Raw genomic sequence first — 5,848 nt, forward strand, 5'->3', positions numbered from 1 at the left:
AACCGCTAAGCCACGGGGCCGGCCAGATCTTCCCTTCTTGCACACAGCAGCTTTTGCACATGTTTCCTTTTGCACATGGCACCCCAGTGCCATCTTGGACCTTTCTGGTTTGGACTGGTTCTGCGGTTTGGCCATCTGGCAATGCTCTGCCTTGGTTCCTATAAGCAAGCACAACTTAAAAAACAAAGCATTAGACATGGAAAATGTTTTAGGGACTTCCCTGGGTGACAGTAGGTAATAGGGACTAAATAAAGATTATCTGATATAATCACAAATGTGTCCCTGAAATAGTAAACGCATCAAATTAAACAAACATATTCAAGAGATATTCCTAAAACAAAGAAAAGTGAATCTGCAGAACTGAAGAACACGTATTTCAGGAAACTTCAACATGGAACATTCAACACTGAGATATCTCTTGGCCTAATATTGAAATTCACAAGTCATGAAAGAATTCTTCAGGTGTTCAGGCAAACACATCACATTATCTGCAGGGATGGACTGGCCTCAGAGTTCCGTGGCGGAAGTCAGGAGCGGTGACTAAATGTCTGTAAGCAAGAATGTCTGATCCAAATAGGTTATTACTCTGGTATACATGGAACTACAGGACCAGGAACAGAATTTGTCACCCAAAATATGCCTCTTTGGCATAAGGGCTATTTTGAGCTATGATTATTAAGACACAGCAGACACAGGAAAATCTCTGACAACCTAGTAGGATTACTCTTTTGTAAGGGAAATTTACATTTATCAGAGAAATCTCCATTTGTAAGGGTGCCTCCCACTCTGTGCCAGGAAGAGGAGGATGACTCTAAATCTCTAGAAACTCTTATCAATAGGGAAGGCAATGACTTAAATCTGCATAACAATTTTACTCTTGTTTACTGTGCTTTTCCCAGTAAGGCCATTTTTCAGGGGCAATGAGCCAGCCAGGAGCATGTACAGAAGAGAAAATTTTGATCTGCCAATTGAAACTCATCCTGCCAGGACTTCCACATAACAGCTGGCCCTCCCTGCTCCCTTAATCCTTACCCCCTACCTTAGACGGGCGAGACAGATTTGGGAGCCTGGCCTCCTATGTCCTTGCAGGTCGACCTCGCAATAAAGCCTTTCTTTCCTCAAAAGCTGGCTTCTTTGGGCATCAGGTGGCACAGACGTTCCCAAACATGAAAGAAATCACGAGCCACACAGCACCCATGAGCCTCTCTCAAAACAACTACTTAATGATGATATCTTGGTATTTAAAAGAAGAAATAAAATAAGAAAGTGATGAGATTTTCACATATTGAGGTATATGGGGTAACTATTCAGGTTCAAAACTGATTTGGCTTGAACTAACAAGCCTGACTTATGGCCCATCAAACATACACTGTACCTCTGCTGAACCATTAAAAGAATGCACTCTCTTAAGAATGCATACTTCCCCTCCTACAGCCTATTGGTAATGCCCTATTGGTAACGCCTGGATTAGTCCCTTTCCTGACATCATGATCACGTTGACCTGTTAATTTGCAACTAAATACCTTTTGAAATTTTGATGAAAATGTATCCTGGGTGTCTTTAACGTATGTTCTTTGTTCTAAAAAGATATAAGACCGTACTGAAAACCATCCTTCTCCGGAACACTTTCTAAGGCCTTCCCAGGTTATAATCCTCACTCTGGCTCAAGTAAACTCACCTTATTTCTCTTACCTATAGTGTGGTTATTGGTTATTTTGCATCGACACAAGGAACAGAGAAGCCACATAAAAGGCTTTTGGGGAACACCAAATCCATGTGACTGTAGACCAGTGCAAACTGCCGGACTGTCACTGCAGAGAATGTTAATGTTACAAACTCATCAATGTAAAAATCATAATATGAAAGTTGGGGAGCAAGGATGTGAAGATGGGAGAAGGTATGAGAATGTTATTATGCCATCTTTCATAGATGGGGCCAGTCAATGGATGATATTGAAACATGTGGCTCAAATAATGATTGTCAAAATCTCTTCTTAATCTTTTTTTTTTTTTTAAAGATTTTATTTATTTATTTTTTCCCCCCCAAAGCCCCAGTAGATAGCTGTGTGTCACAGCTGCACATCCTTCTAGTTGCTGTATGTGGGCCGTGGCCTCAGCATGGCCGGAGAAGCAGTGCGTCGGTGCGAGCCCGGGATCCGAACCCGGGTCGCCAGCAGTGGAGCGCGCTCACTTAACCACCAAGCCACGGGGCCGGCCCTCTTCTTAATCTTAAAGAGATCTTTTAGGAGCTAATATTTCTTATAAAAAAGATAAATTTATTGGAAATTTAGCAATTATTTTCATTTCACTTCAATTTTGTTTTCTATTAAATCCAAGTTGTTTTCTTCTGTGAAATTCAAGTAAAACTAAATTGAATATTATTATTTGTTTGATAGTAAAGGAGCCTTAACATGTGATGATGTCACACCCATGGGGTTAGGACAATATAGGTGCACGTTAAATAGTGTTATCCCCCCCCTTAAAAAATGTACGTTTATTTGATTGTGTTCATATCTACTAAGCCAGTGGATTTCAAATTACGCCTTACATGGTATACACATTTGCCAAACTCATCAAATTGTACACTTAAAATGGATGTATCTTATTGGATGTAAACTTTTTTTTTTTTTAATTTTTTGTTTATTGCAGTAACATTGGTTTATAACATTGTAAAAATTTCAGGTGTACATCATTGTACTTCTATTTCTGCATATGGATGTAAACTTAACTTGATAAAGTTAATTTAAAATATATTTTTTTTAATTACGCCCCATTGAAATCTGTATAGAGGAGCAGGGAAGAAATGGTGAAGGTGAGTGGGCAGGACTTTCCCCTCCCCCAACTCCCACCCATTTCTGTTTAATTAATCTCAGCATTTTGGTATTTGTTTCTTTTACACAGACTTCAACATCAAGTTCCATAGCTTTAAGGAAGAAAAAAAAATAATAACATGTATACATGGGAGAAACCAGGGACACTGCGTTTCTCAACACAATAGCAGAAATTCTCATCTTAAATACCATATTCAGCCAATGACAAAGGAGGATGTTGGGGGTGGGGGGAGTCAGTTACAGGAGAGTACCACTAAAGCACTGTAAACAAGAGTAAGGTTATTATGCAGATTTAAGGCCTCACCTTCCACATTGATAAGTCTCTAGAAATGAGGCCATCCCCCCTCTTCCCAAAACAGAGAGGGAGATACCTTTACAAATGGAGATTTCCCTTATAAATGTAAATGTTTGTCTGGCAACTCCTCGCAGGGGCATCCAGAGAATGTGGCCAGAGAGACAGAACTTCTGATAAGATGGGCTTGTGGGTGCCTTTCCTATTGTAACATCTATTTTACATTATATTACAGCCATCAGATAGAAGATCTGTTCCAGGAAGGAGTTACTATGTCCAATTCTTTAGGCAGTTAGTGGGGGAGGTCAAATGTCCGTCAGAGAAAACAATCAAGGTAAAGAGATATATTTCAAGGTGGCCAAATCTTGATCTCCCACACTTGAATATAAACATAAATTGTGTACAGCTGTAGGTGGTGGGGAGGAGGAATAAGCTAACAAAATAATTCCAGTGAATTAAAGGTAAACTAATATTTGAAACAAACATTTCTGGAGAAGGCACACGTATCTGCTATCCAGAGTGGCTTCAATCCAGTCCTTCCTGAACAGATGGAGATGGTCTCCAGATGGTGTTTGGTGCTTCTGGATGTGTGAATGGGCCTCAGTGGGGCTTGGAAAACCCCAGGCCTCCACAGCAACCCTCAGCCCTGCTCAGGTTACCAGCAGGCCCAGGCTGGGGAGCAGCTGGCTGCGGTGCCACCGGCACAAAACCTTTCCACTGTCTCTGACAACTTTCCCCTCAATTTTGCCATGTTTTGGCGGCTGTGGGGCCTCTTTTTCTCCTCCCTTTTGATTTGCCTAATGCTTCAAGCCACAGGGGAGACCCAAAACCCTGCAGAACATCCTGGAATGCAAAGCATTTGCAATGAGTCACAGCTGCAGAGGGGCCAGCAAGGGCTGTTGCAGACTCAGAGAGGGAGTGAGGAGGGTCAGGCACAGCAGCTGCAGAGCTTGAGACAAGGCTGGACCCAGGAAAGAGCGGGGCAGCGCTGGCCGGAATGAGGAAGGAAAACAACGAGGACAGGCTGCACGGGGACTGCTCCTCTGAAACTTCCCCACCTGCTCTGCATGGAGCTCTTCTATGCCACAGTCTCTAAATCCTAAACATTTTTCCAGGAAAAACAACCTTCCAGAGCATAGAGGATTGCAAGTCGGCTTTTTTGTGTGTTTGTGAGGAAGATCATCCCTGAGCTAACATCCAAAGCCAATCCTCCTCTTTTTTGCTGAGGAAGATTGGCCCTGGGCTAACATCTGTGCCCATCTTCCTCTACTTTATATGGGACATGCATGGCCTGACAAGGGGTGCGATGGTGCGCGCCTGGGATCCGAACCTGGGGTTTGCGAACCCAAAGCGGAGCGCGCGTACTTAACCTCTGTGGCACCAGGCCAGCCCGGCAAGTCGGCTTTTGGAAAATGATCCCCGACAGTCCTCTCACCAACAATCAGATAGCTGAGCCCACAGAGCTGGGCAATACGCTATTTTAAGACGCACTTTAAAAACACAGAGGGCGTTCTCTGCCTTCACGCCAATAATGGGGCATTCACTGGCACCTCACCACTTGAAGGTCCTCCTCCCTTTTAAGTCCTGGAGTGAGCATTCAGGTGTCAAAACATTACCTCTTTTAAATTTTTTTATTAATAACTATGAATAGAGGATACATTCATAATATTCGTCCAAAATATTTGAAAAACTATAGAATAAGAAGTGTTCCTCTCACATCTGCCCGTCCAGCCACCTAGTTCTCCATCCCAGAAGCAAGCTCTGTTACTCGTTTCTTGTGTATTTTTCCAGAAGTGTTCTTCGCATGTACAAGCATGTCTGATATATATAAAGTTTTGTACAAATAGCATACATTACCCAATGTTCCATTCTTTGTTATTAATAACTTTGGAAACTGTTTCATATCAGTACAAATAGAACTCTCGTGGGCCTGCCCGGTGGCATAGTGGTTAAGTTAAGCAGTAACCTACTCACCCCTCATCAAGCCATGTGGCGTCACACATAGAAGAGCTACAGCTCTACAACTGTGATACACAACTATGTCCTGGGGCTTTGGGGAGAAAAAAGAAAAAGAGGAAGATTGGCAACAGATGTCAGCGCAGGGCCAGTCTTCCTCAAAAAAAAAAAACACTTGTGTTTATTTGTTCATTTTAACTAGATATTTAAACAGTACCCTGTTAATACGCATGCTGGTTATTTTCAATCTTTTCCCTGTTACAAACTGCGCTTCAGTGAATATCTTTGATCATGTATCATATGCAGATATACATAGAGGTCAAATTTCTAGAGGTGAGATTACTATGTCATATTTTGTCATTTTGATAGATATTTTGTCAAATTACCATCCATAGAGATTATGCCAATTTATACTCGCACACATGAGAGTGCCTGTTTCCCCTATTGCTCAACACAGGATTATCCAACTTTTTTACCTTTGCCAATTGATAGGTTAAAAAATGGTAGCTCATTGTAATTTTTTTTTTTCTTTTTTTGTGAGGAAGACCAGCCCTGTGCTAACATCTGCCAATCCTCCTCTTTTTGCTGAGGAAGACTGGTCCTGGGCTAACATCCATGCCCATCTTCCTCTACTTTATATGGGACGCCGCCACAGCATGGCCTGACAAGCGGTGCGTCAGGATCTGAACGGGCAAACCCCGGGCCACCACATTGGAGTGTATGCGCCTAACCGCTTGTGCCACTGGGCCGGGCCCGCTCATTGTAATTTT

This window comes from Ceratotherium simum, chromosome 24 (assembly GCF_057802395.1).
Source record: "Ceratotherium simum simum isolate JZ-2026a chromosome 24, ASM5780239v1, whole genome shotgun sequence".
Classification (NCBI taxonomy): Eukaryota; Metazoa; Chordata; class Mammalia; order Perissodactyla; family Rhinocerotidae; genus Ceratotherium; species Ceratotherium simum.